Source organism: Pleurodeles waltl, chromosome 4_1 (genome assembly GCF_031143425.1).
Source record: "Pleurodeles waltl isolate 20211129_DDA chromosome 4_1, aPleWal1.hap1.20221129, whole genome shotgun sequence".
In the NCBI taxonomy this organism is placed as follows: Eukaryota; Metazoa; Chordata; class Amphibia; order Caudata; family Salamandridae; genus Pleurodeles; species Pleurodeles waltl.
Window position 1 is genome coordinate 167912119 of NC_090442.1, and position 13530 is coordinate 167925648.

The 13530-nt window shown below is 45.6% G+C and overlaps 1 protein-coding gene across 1 annotated transcript in view; it reads right to left on the minus strand.

Annotated features, from left to right (window-relative positions):
• The window catches only part of AGK (acylglycerol kinase), a 188742-nt gene that overhangs the window by 2166 nt on the left and 173046 nt on the right, over window positions 1–13530 (minus strand). The gene's annotated exons all lie outside the window — the stretch shown is intronic.

Sequence of the window (13530 nt, forward strand, 5' to 3'; positions counted from 1 at the left end):
CATTCCGCTCGTACCTGAGAGCAGAGGTCTAGGATCCTGGCTTCGAATAGAATGGATACCATTATCAGCAGATGGCAGAACTGCAACACCTGCCACTGTTATGCAAAACCTAAAGCGCACCTTCAGGGGTAAGTACCAATGGTTAAGCCTGATTTAAGCATTTCCATCCATCGTTCAAATGGTACGGAACTGGGCCAACTTCTGGAAACATACAGCTTCCCTGCAAAGTACCAGAGCAAGTACACAAAAAACATAGACCAATACTACTAGGGTAATGGTGTTGAGAGGTCGTCTGTGCCTGTTCCTGTTCTGGGGTCAGCAATTTGAGCTCCCGTCCTCAGACAGTAGTCACAAGTGAAGTAGTCAAAAGTAGGCAGCACATTTAACTCACACAGAGCTGATGCATAGATTTTTGAGTTCACAATCTCATAGACCCCTAGACTATATTTTGAATGTTGACTACAGTTAGGTTGAAAAATTGTGTTTTCATCAAGTGACAAGTGAGAATCAAAGGTAAAGGATGTCTGAACCATGCAATGGAACACAGATCTGAAACCGATCCCTCATCTTCTCAACGGGACTGAAAATCTAGATATAAAAAATAAGCTAATTCCCCTGGCAGCCCGGCATAGCATAAAGAGGATGGACTTGCACACTTTCCCAGTCAGAAACCTTAAAGGTGAGGTCCTGTCTGACCCCTGCTTACGGCACACAAATCTCAAGGCATGCAGTCAGCCAACTGCAAAGCTATGCAAACCCACAGAGGACAATGCATGCACACCTCCGTTCTCAAGACTGAACAGTCAACCTCCCGCTGCCATTGTTGCAACACACAGTCCTCTAGGACGGCTGGATACACAAAGTATGCATTGGTGTTATGATCTGCTCTACTGTAGGATGCAGTATCCAAAATGCACCCAAATAGCACTTTCTCCAGACAAATGTATTGATTCCTCACAACACTGGTCTTCATGAGCGGTCCCACGTCTTCCAATGGTCAACTTTAATCGTATCTCTAACACATCCCCCTCCCATATTCCTTCTTTTACAATGTTTATGTCCAGCAATTACTCTACAACAGATGTAACATGAACATTAATTCAAGTATAGAAATGAAAATGTCACTTACCCAGTGTACATCTGTTCGTGGCATCAGTCGCAGTAGATTCGCATGTTTTGCAATAGCTCGCCATCTGGTGTTGGGCCGGAGTGTTACAAGTTGTTTTTCTTCGAAGAAGTCTTTCGAGTCACGGGACCGAGTGACTCCTCCTTTTGTCTCCATTGCGCATGGGCGTCGACTCCATCTTCGATTGTTTTTCCCCGCAGAGGGTGAGGTAGGAGTTGAATTGTAGTAATAGTGCCCATGCAATGGAGTGACTAAGTATGCACCTATTTAAGGTTGAGATGATACATATATAAATAATTGAAGGTAACTTCCAAACTGCTACAGGCTCCCGGGGAGGCGGGTGGGCACATGCGAATCTACTGCGACTGATGCCACGAACAGATGTACACTGGGTAAGTGACATTTTCAGTTCGGTGGCATGTGTAGCTGTAGATACGCATGTTTTGCATAGACTAGTAAGCAGTTATCTCCCCAAAAGCGGTGGATCAGCCTGTAGGAGTGGAAGTAGTCTGAAATAATGTTCTTAATACGGCTTGACCTACTGTGGCTTGTTGTGCGGATAACACGTCTACACAGTAGTGCTTGGTGAATGTGTGAGGCGTAGACCATGTGGCTGCCTTACATATTTCTTGCATTGGGATGTTTCCTAGAAAGGCCATGGTAGCACCTTTCTTTCTGGTTGAGTGTGCCCTTGGTGTAATGGGCAGCTGTCGTTTAGCTTTAAGGTAGCAGATTTGGATGCATTTAACTATCCATCTGGCTATACCTTGTTTTGATATTGGGTTTCCTGCATGAGGTTTTGGAAATGCAATAAATAGTTGTTTAGTCTTTCTGATGTTTTTTGTTCTGTCAATGTAATACATCAATGCTCTTTTGACATCTAATGTATGTAGTGCCCTTTCAGCTACGGTATCTGGCTGTGGAAAGAACACTGGAAGTTCCACTGTTTGATTTAGATGGAACGGTGAAATAACCTTTGGCAAAAATTTAGGATTGGTCCTTAGGACGACCTTATTCTTGTGTAGTTGTATAAAAGGTTCCTGTATTGTAAACGCCTGAATCTCGCTTACTCTTCTTAGGGAAGTAATGGCGATGAGAAATGCCACCTTCCAGGTTAGGAACTGTATGTCGCAGGAGTGCATGGGTTCAAAAGGTGGACCCATAAGTCTAGTTAGGACAACATTTAGGTTCCATGAAGGAACAGGTGGTGTTCTTGGTGGTATAATTCTCCTAAGGCCCTCCATGAATGCTTTAATGACTGGTATCTTATATAGGGAAGTTGAATAGGTAGTCTGCAGGTATGCAGATATTGCTGCAAGGTGTATTTTAATGGAAGAGAAAGCCAGGTTAGATTTTTGTAAGTGAAGCAAGTAACCCACTACATGTTCTGGAGTTGTGTGTAATGGTTGTATTTGATTAATATGGCAGTAGCAAACAAACCTCTTCCATTTACTTGCATAGCAGTGCCTGGTGGATGGCCTTCTGGCTTGTTTTATGACTTCCATACATTCTTGGGTAAGTTGTAAGTGCCCGAATTCTAGGATTTCAGGAGCCAGATTGCTAGATTCAGAGATGCTGGATCTGGGTGTCTGATCTTTTGGTTGTGCTGTGTCAACAGATCTGGCCTGTTGGGCAATTTGATGCAGGGTACTACTGATAGGTCTAGCAGCGTTGTGTACCAGGGTTGCCTTGCCCAAGTTGGTGCTATCAATATGAGTTTGAGTTTGTTTTGACTGAGTTTGTTTACCAGGTAAGGAAGGAGAGGGAGAGGAGGAAAAGCGTAAGCAAATATCCCTGACCAGTTCATCCATAGGGCATTGCCTTGGGATTGTTCGTGTGGGTATCTGGATGCGAAGTTTTGGCATTTTGCGTTCTCCCTTGTCGCAAACAAGTCTATCTGAGGTGTTCCCCAGAGTTTGAAATAAGTGTTCAGAATTTGGGGGTGAATTTCCCATTCGTGGACCTGTTGGTGATCTCGAGAGAGATTGTCTGCGAGTTGATTTTGGATCCCTGGTATAAATTGTGCTATTAGGCGAATTTGGTTGTGAATTGCCCAACGCCAAATCTTTTGTGCTAGCAGGCTTAACTGCGTGGAGTGCGTCCCCCCCTGCTTGTTTAGATAATACATTGTTGTCATGTTGTCTGTTTTGACGAGAATGTATTTGTGAACTATTATTGGTTGGAAAGCTTTTAGTGCTTGAAAAACTGCTAGAAGTTCTAGGTGATTTATATGCAGTTTTGTTTGATGTACGTTCCATTGTCCTTGTATGCTGTGTTGATCGAGGTGTGCTCCCCACCCTGTCATGGAAGCATCTGTTGTTATTACGTATTGTGGCACTGGGTCTTGGAAAGGCCGCCCTTTGTTTAAATTTATGTTGTTCCACCACAGAAGCGAGAGGTAAGTTTGGCGGTCTATTAACACCAGATCTAGAAGGTGACCCTGTGCTTGTGACCATTGTGATGCTAGGCACTGTTGTAAGGGCCTCATGTGCAGTCTTGCGTTTGGGACAATGGCTATGCATGAAGACATCATGCCTAGGAGTTGTAGTACCCTCTTTGCGTGTATCCTTTGTGTTGGATACATGCGTTGTATGATGGTGTTGAAATTTCGAATTCTTTGTGGACTTGGAGTGGCTACTCCTTTTGATGTGTCTATTATGGCTCCCAGGTATTGTTGTACGTTGCGCGGCAGAATTTTGGATTTTGTGAAATTGACGGTGAACCCTAGTTTGAAGAGGGTTTGTATGATATGATTTGTGTGATTTGAGCACTGTATTAACGAATGGGCCTTGATTAGCCAGTCGTCTAGATATGGGAACACATGTATTTGCTGCCTTCTTATGTGTGCTGCGACTACCGCTAGGCATTTGGTAAAGACTCTTGGTGCGGTTGTTAATCCGAAAGGCAGTACCTTGAATTGGTAATGTATTCCTTTGAATACAAACCTTAGGTATTTCCTGTGCGATGGGTGTATTGGTATATGGAAATAAGCATCCTTGAGGTCTAAAGTTGCCATGTAGTCGTGTAGTTTTAGCAATGGCAATACTTCTTGTAGTGTGACCATGTGAAAGTGGTCTGATTTGATGAAAGTGTTCACTACTCTGAGGTCTAGGATTGGTCTCAGCGTTTTGTCCTTCTTTGGTATCAGAAAGTACAGTGAGTAAACTCCTGTGTTTATTTGAGTGTTTGGCACTAATTCGATTGCATTCTTTTGCAATAGTGCCTGCACTTCTATCTCCAGGAGATTGGAATGGTGTGTTGTCAAATTTTGTGCTTTTGGTGGTATGTTTGGAGGGAATTGTAGAAATTCTATGCAATAACCATGTTGGATAATTGCTAGAACCCAAGTGTTTGTAGTGATTTCCTCCCATGCTTTGTAATAATGACTTATTCTTCCCCCCACTGGTGTTGTGTGGAGGGGGTGAGTGACATGTGAGTCGCTGTTTAGTAGTAGGGGTTTTGGGGCTCTGAAATCTTCCTCTATTTCTAGGGAATTGCCCTCCTCTATATTGTCCCCGAAAACCTCCTCTATACTGTCCCTGGTAACTGGACGGTGTTGCTTGTGAGGTGCTGGCTTGTGTGCTCTGACCCCGAAACCCCCCTCGAAAGGGCGTTTTACGGAATGTGCTGTAATTCCCTCTGCTCTGCGGGGAGTAGAGTGCGCCCATGGCTTTGGCAGTGTCCATATCTTTTTTGAGTTTCTCAATCGCTGTGTCCACTTCTGGACCGAACAGTTCTTTTTCATTAAAAGGCATATTGAGAACTGCTTGTTGAATCTCTGGTTTAAATCCAGACGTTCGGAGCCATGCATGCCTTCTGATAGTTACAGATGTATTAATTGTCCGTGCAGCTGTATCTGCAGCGTCCATGGAGGAGCGGATCTGGTTGTTGGAAATGGTCTGTCCCTCCTCAACCACTTGTTTTGCCCTATTTTGTAAGTCCTTGGGCAGATGTTCAATGAGATGTTGCATCTCGTCCCAGTGGGCTCTGTCATAGCGCGCAAGTAGTGCCTGGGAGTTCGCGATGCGCCACTGGTTTGCAGCTTGTGCTGCGACTCTTTTACCAGCTGCATCGAACTTGCTGCTTTCTTTATCTGGGGGTGGTGCATCTCCAGATGTGTGAGAGTTGGCCCTTTTCCTAGCTGCTCCTACAACGACAGAGTCTGGTGGCAGCTGTGTAGTGATGAAAACCGGGTCTGTAGGAGGCGCCTTATACTTTTTTTCCACCCTTGGTGTGATTGCCCTACTTTTGACCGGCTCCTTAAAGATTTCTTTCGCGTGCCGGAGCATACCAGGGAGCATAGGCAGGCTTTGGTATGAGCTGTGGGTGGAGGACAGTGTGTTGAATAAAAAATCATCCTCGACCTGTTCTGAGTGGAGGCTTACGTTGTGAAATTGTGCTGCTCTAGCCACCACTTGAGAATACGCGGTGCTGTCTTCTGGTGGAGATGGCTTCGTAGGGTATGCCTCCGGACTGTTATCTGACACTGGGGCGTCGTATAGGTCCCATGCGTCTTGATCTTGGTCACCCTGGCTTATGGTGGTGTGAGCTGGGGAGTGTGATGGAGTTTGTGCTGGTGAGACGTTAATCACGGGCGGAGGAGAGGGTGGTGGAGTAACTCTTTTCACCACTTTTGGTTGTGGTGTCTGTTCAGTTTGGAACTCCAACCTTCTCTTTCTCCTAATGGGGGGGAAGGGTGCTTATTTTTCCTGTCCCCTGCTGTATGAAGATACGCTTTTGTGTATGGTCCACATCAGTTGCATGTAGCTCTTCCTCAAACCTATGCTTTTGCATTTGGGAGGTTAGCGAGTGCTCTTCTGTATAAGAGCCTGAAGCTGGGTCGCTTGCAGTTTGTTTCGGCATCGAAACCCTGTCTGTGTGTTTTTTCGGCTCCGAGGTGACTTTTTTCTTTTTCGGGGCCGATACGTCTCGGCGTCAATCTTCTTCGGTGCCGCTGTCTCGGCGTCGAGCCGTGTCCACACCGGCATCTCGGTGTCGAGGCTTGTCTCCAGCACTTTCTCGGGCCCGAGAAGGCTGCGTGCCGGTGTCTCGACCGGAGTCGGACGACCTCGGCACTGTTTGGGCCTTTTTCGGTGCCGACGGTCGGTCACCGAATTTATGGGTGGAGCCATGGCCGGATGGCAGTGGCGTCCCCTGGGCCTTGTAAATCTTTTTCTGTGTGGTTTTCGACGTCTTACTCACGGTTTGTGTATCGTCGAATCCTTCGGAGTCCGATTCTTGGATCGAGAAGGTACCTTCCTCTTCCTGCTCCTCGAACTCTCGGTGGGCTGTCGGCGCGGACGCCATCTGAAGTCTTCTGGCTCGACGGTCTCGGAGTGTCTTTCGGGACCGGAACGCACGACAGGCCTCACAGGTGTCTTCACTGTGCTCAGGTGACAGGCACAGGTTACAGACCAAGTGTTGGTCTGTATAGGGGTATTTATTGTGGCATTTGGGGCAGAAACGGAACGGGGTCCGTTCCATCAGCGTTCTTCAGCACGCGGTCGGGCCGACCAGGCCCCGACGGGGGATCGAAAAACTACCCCGAAGGGCACCAGAGCTCTTCGATCTTCGATGCGGTGTGGAATCTAAGTACGCCGATCCCGAACGCAACAATACCGACGAAAATCTTCCGAAATTAGCGAATTTTCCGTTCCGAAACTCGGAGCGACAGGAACACGTCCGAACCCGATGGCGGAAAAAAAACAAATCGAAGATGGAGTCGACGCCCATGCGCAATGGAGACAAAAGGAGGAGTCACTCGGTCCCGTGACTCGAAAGACTTCTTCGAAGAAAAACAACTTGTAACACTCCGGCCCAACACCAGATGGCGAGCTATTGCAAAACATGCGTATCTACAGCGACAGATGCCATCGAACAGATAATTATACCCCCGCCCCATAATGTAACTGACTCTAGCATGTGATTGCCAATACAGGTCCAACAAATTATTTTTAGAGCTTTGCTGTCCACATCAAAAACTACATTTTGACAACTGCTAACATGTTACTTGTTATTCACAAGTGCTGCTGTCCTACTGATTATATACTGCAATGACTCAAAGTACTTATTGATCTGATAGGAAAAAAACATCTCTGCAGGGCATTATAAGGAACAGGGACAACCTGCGACGAATTGGGGGCCAATTAAACCCGCAGTGAAGCAAGATAATCTATAACTAGAGTATACAGAGCATCCCCATAATGAACAGTACTGAAGGCTACAAGTAGGTACAACATTACAAGAACCTTAATACATCAGAGTCACAAACAACTATATTCGGTCTAGTTAGACCATAAAAGTATAAAAAGTATAAATACACATAGATTAATTCAAACCGCATACCAACCATACAGAAAACTACAATTGAAAGATGTTAAGAAACCATTACATAGAAATGGTGATAAAAATATGAGAAACCCACATAAAAGCAGACTGATAAAGTGCGTCAACTACTACGTAATCAGAGTCACCCTCTGCTTTATGGCACAATAGATATAGGTGGCAGTTAAAAAACACATTTTTACAGAAGGAAGAGACCGTAAAGAGTTAAAAGCTGCTCAGTTCTTTTAGAAAAGGTAAGATAGTGTTTTCTCAGCTGTGAATAACATTTACAGAAGAACATAAAATTAATTGTGCTTTGTGCTGAGAGGTCGACGCTAAGACAGGCAGTTTGACTTTAAAAAAAAGGAGCGCCCACGAGGAAAAGCGCCCAGAAAGTGCACAGTACATAGTCTAGGTCTGACAAACAGAAATCTGTGGTTAGGTAGGGTTCAATAACAGAGTTTACACAAATTTGCATATACACGTGGACAGTTGGCATATTAACCACTGTCCGAATTTGCTCTTCCAATCGATTTGCTAAGAAGGTGTTCTTTAGGGAGGTGTGGGATTAAACTGCCGCTCTACTAGGGGAAAGTAAACAAGTCTTGCTGTCCCAGACTTCGGCAAGTATCATGAATGTACCTTATCCGGGGAACTGTCAGGCATCGGTCAAACTTCAGACAATCTGCGAGCACGGCCTTTTTAAATGAGGTCTGACTCCTAGACCAAATTCTCAACCACAAGAGAAGTGGTTGCAGCCTTATAAAGTCATTGACCCCTGGGGTTCCGTGGATGTAACCGTTACGTCCTGCACCCAGCCCTCCCCTGGGCAGGGGTGGAAGGGGAATCGCTTCTCCTTTCAACCCCGCCACACCCCCCCCACCACCACCCAGTGACGTCTGATGGTCGTCCTCATCAGGCTGGAAGCTCAGCTTCCACTGCGATCGGAAGAGAAATGCTTGGGTGGGGCAGGCAGAGAGACAGGAAAAGAAAGGAAAAGCTTTTCCTTTCCTTTCATGTCTTTCTGAGTATTTCTGCAGCCCGATCGCATAGCCAGACACCGAGAAGTGTGGCTCAATGGTTAGAGCGGCAGACCCTGAAGCAGAGATCTGGCTCAAGACCAGGGTTCCAGTCCCGCTTCAGCAGGTCTTGGGCTCAATTCCCCTTGACCAGATAATTCTCGCCTCGGTGCCTAATCTAATTCATGGGTCCCACTCTGCAACTCTGGGCAATAGCTTGCTTAATCTCCACAACGGCCCCAACAGCGCTTGGATGCCTGGCTTCACCCTGGGGGTGCTCAGGAGTGGGCGCCTCACAGGGAAAAGCCAGGAGGGGTTCCATAGCGGTATGAGTACAGCGCCTTGAGACCCTAACGGGTGAGTAGTGCGCTATACAAGTGCTAATTTACATTTTTACATTTACAGGAATGTTTGTTTACATAAAGTAAACAATGAAGAGGAGTGGCCCCTTGGGCAAGGGTCGCTCCCCTGGGGGGCATTTTTTTATTAGGCCTTTTCTGCACACCTTGGGGGCAGATGGGCCTATTTCTTTTAGGACAATCTGCCACCGGGGGGCAGAAACCACTTAGGCACCAGGGATTGGTGTGTGTTTTGTTTGGGGGGGGCAGGAAGCCCCTTGGGCAAGGGTCGCTCCCCCTGAGGGCACATACTGTTAGTGATTTCTGCCCCCCCTGGGGTCAGATTGGCATATTTTGGTAAGGCCCTTCTGCCCCCAAGGGGCGGGGGGGGGGCAAGAAAGCCCACCAGACTTCAGGGAAGATTTTTTTTTCCGATAAGAGGGTTGGGGTATGGCCATTCCCCTACCCCAAATAAATGGGGACAAAGTTGTTCTGCCCACCGGTGATAGGTTTCCCAAGATGGCTGCTGAGCCCAGGATTAAAAACAGGTAGTTTTGTATTTGATCATTTTGATGTGTCCACCTAGTGTTTTGGGGCATTTCCAGTCGCGAGCATTAGGCCTACCCACACAAGTCAGGTACCATTTTTATCGGGAGACTTGGGGGAATGCTAGGTGAAAGGAAATTTGTGGCTCCTCTCAGATTCCAGAAATTTCTATCACCGAAATGTTTTCGCCAAATTTTGAAGTTTGCAAAGGATTCTGGGTAACAGATCCTAGTGAGAGCAGCGCAAGTTACCCCATCCTGTGTTTCCCTAGGTGTCTAGTTTCCAAAGATGCATAGGTATGGTAGGTTTTCCTAGGTGCCGGCTGAGCTAGAGACCAAAATCCACAGCTAGGCACTTTCCAAAAAACATGTCAGTTGACAATGTAAAATTGTGATGTGTCTATGTTGCGTTTTGGGGCGTTTCCTGTGGCGGGCACTAGGTGTACCCACACAAGTGAGGTACCATTTTTATCGGGAGATGTGGGGGAGTGCTGGTTAGAAGGAAGTTTGTGGATCCCCTCAGATTCCATAACTTTGCAGCACCAAAATTTGAGGAAAAAGTGTTTTTTGTCAAATTTTGAGGTTTGCTAAGGATTCTGGGTATCAGAACTCGGTGAGAGCGCCACAAGTTACCCTAGGTGTCTAGTTTCCAGAAATGTCCAGATTTGCTAGGTTTTCCTAGCTGCCGGATGAGCTAGAGGCCAAAATCCACAGCTAGGCACTTTGCAAAAAACAGGTCAGTTTTCTTTAGGAAAATGCGATGTGTCCATGTTGTGTTTTGGGGCATTTCCTGTCGCGGGCAACTAGGCCTACCCACACAAATGAGGTACAATTTTTCTCGGGAGACTTAGGGGAATGGTAGGTGGAAGGAAATTTGTGACTCCTCTCAGATTCCAGAACTTTCTATCACCGAAATATGAGGAAAAAGTGTTTTTTTTGTGCCAAATTTTGAGGTTTGCAAAGGATTCTGGGTAACAGAACCTGGTGAGAGCCCCACAAGTCACCCCATACTGGATTTCCCTATGTGTCTAGTTTTAACAAATGCACAGGTTTGGTAGGTTTCCCTAGGTGCCGGCTGAGCTAAACGCCAAAATCCACAGCTAGGCACTTTCCAAAAAGCACATCCGATTTCAATGTAAAAATGTGATGTGTCCATGTTCCGTTGCCTGTCACTGGCATTAGGCCTACCCACACAAGTGAGGTACCATTTTTATCCGGACAAATGGGGGAACACAGATGAGAAGAACAAGTGTTATTGCCCCTTGTCTTTATCTACATTTTGTCCTTTCAAATGTAAGACAGTGTGCAAAAAGACGTCTATCTGAGAAATGCCCTGTAATTCACATGCTAGTATGGGGACCCCGGAATCCAGAGATGTATAAGTAACCACTGCTTCTCAACACCTTTTTTTGTGCCCATTTTGGAAATACAAAGGTTTCCTTGATACCTATTTTTCACTCCTCATATTTCACCAAATGAATTGCTGTATACCTGGTATACAATGAAAACCCATTGCAAGGTGCAGCTCCTTTATTGGCTCTTGGTACCTAGGGTTCTTGGTGAAACTAAAAGCCGTATATATCCCCACAACCATAAGAGTCCAGCAGATGTAACGGTATATTGCTTTAAAAAATCTGCCATGTATGGAAAAAGTTATAGAAGAAAACGTGGACAAAAAGGGCTCTTTATTTACCTCAATTTCATTTTTTATTTTATTTTAGCTGTTACTGTAGGAAAAGCTTGAAGGATCTACACAAATGACCCCATGATGAATTCAGAATTTTGTCTACTTTTCAGTAATGTTTAGCTGCCCCGGATCCAGTATTAGCTTCACACCCATTTCTGCCACTAACTGGAAGGAGGTTGAAAGCACAAAAAATAGTAAAAATGGGGTACATCCCAGTAAAATGCCAATATTGTGTTGGAAAATGTGGTTTTCTGATTCAGGTCTGCCTGTTCCTGAAAGCTGGTGATTCAAGCACTGCAAACCCTTTGTTGATGCCATGTTCAGGGAAAAAAACACAAGCTTTCTTCTGCAGCCATTTTTCCCCATTTTATTTAATGAGATTTTAGCTGTATTTTGGCTAATTTCTTGGTCTCCTCCAGGGGTACCCACAAACTCTGGGTACCTCTAGAGTCCCTAGGATGTTGGGAAAAAAGGACGCAAATTTGGCATGGGTAGCTTATGTGGACAAAAAGTTATGCGGGCCTAAGCGCGAACTGTCCCAAATAGCCAAAAAAAGGCTCTGCATCTGAGGGAAAAAGGCCTGGCAGCAAAGGGGTTAATGCACCCAATTTCAACCTAAGAGTGGCATACGAAGGAGTTTGCGCTTCTAGGGACAGAAAGTAGATTTTTTATGAAACCATTCTCAATTGCTTCCAGGCTCCGCTGATCTTTAATGCCCCATAACCCAGCCCCACAGGAGGCAATGGCACAACAATTGCCTTTAGAGATGGCCACAAGTTCCTTGATTGGCTTGTGGCCCAATCTACGGGGAAAGTTCAGGAGTGCCTCAGTAGCTTTAGAGAAGGTAGAGGCTCTACTGGACTTTAGGGGGCCCCATGCTAAATGAGTGTCAAAGGGGAAACCTACATACAAGAACAAATGCAGAGTGCTAACCACAGAGTTATTTACTACAAAAGTGGACCTGTCCTTTTTCTTTGCCTCAAAGATCATAATATGCTTCTTTGCCTGATTGACCTTTAGCTCTGAGATGGTCATAAACTGACAAAAACAGTCCAGCAGGCGTTGCAGGCCGATTGCTGTCCAGGCCATTGGACAGTATAGTTGGCATAAATTAATGTGGGACACTGCGACCGCATATGCGAGGGCAGTCGGGCCTGAGTGCGAGCAGATTCTCCTCCAGTCCAATGAGAATATGAACGGGGCCAGAACACAGCCCTGGCGTTGCCCATCTCTAGATTAAAGGCTGAAGTTCTCTCTCTTATTGGGCCGTATCTCACACTAGCAGTGACCTTGTTGTGAAGCTCTCTAGGAAAACTGACAATGTACTGGTCAACCCCCATATCCGCCAACATACTCCAAAGCTTGGACCTGTTTACAGATTCAAAATCAGGACTAAGGCCTATAAAGGCCAGGTACAGCTTGCCCTTCCTAGTCACCGTGTATTTGTTTATAACCAGGTATAAATTGAGGGACTGCTCCACAGTACCTAGACCCGGACAGAAGCCAATCTGAACCTCTGAAATCACATTGATTGTCAGCCCTTGTCTGGAGGCAATCCAGCAAGATACGTTCCATGATTTAAGCAGCTGAATTGATCAAAGATATGGTGTTGTAACACTGTGGATCGCCTTTGGAACCCTTTTTTAATATTGAAACAATAATGGCATGGATCCAACCCTTAGGCAGGCCAGTCACTAAGGAGTGGTGCAAAAGAAAATCCACAGAAATTACTATCTGGTAGTTTTCCTCCTTTACCTCTGCTGCCATTTGGAATCCCACACTGGCAAAAACAATCTATGAAATGCTAAGACCACAGGATGCTCTGAAAAGTTTCTAGCAACTTTTTTCTTCGACTGTTCTAAAGCAGAGTAACTGCGACTCCCGGGTGATGGATTCTCAGCAGTGTTAGCGGGTTCTAACACTGGATAGCCTCATTCTTACTTGGATAAAAGCAGGTGTATTATAAACAAAACTCAACAGATTCCTAAAGGCTGGAGCCACACTTGCCACCAGTTCTGTGATTCTTTAGCCTCTGATCAAATTCCCTCTTTGCGATCAATGGCTATATGAACAATACTCACAAAAGAAATTAAACAGGAGATCCTTCTTTGTAATGGCTGCCTCTCCAGTTCTCCAGTGCATCAGACTCTGGAGGAGTAATTGAAGCTTGCTGTGGCATTTTGACACTTCTGGGACTGCCAAATCTGTGACTTATCTTTTTAAGACTCTGATTCAGCAAGCCAAATGTTGTCATCCTTTCGGATCACAGCCCAGATTTGGTATTGCCTACTCTAATTCCACTACTGCAGACAGCGAGTTTCCAGCTATTAGAGCAGAGGCACATGGCCCTCTGATTCCTTCAACTTGTACATCCATTCCTCCACTGTGCTTCACCACCACCTCACATGGAACTTGTTATGGAGAATAATGGCAAATATTTTTTTAAGACCATATTTTGGGAAACATGATAGTTCGAATGGGGATGAAGGTG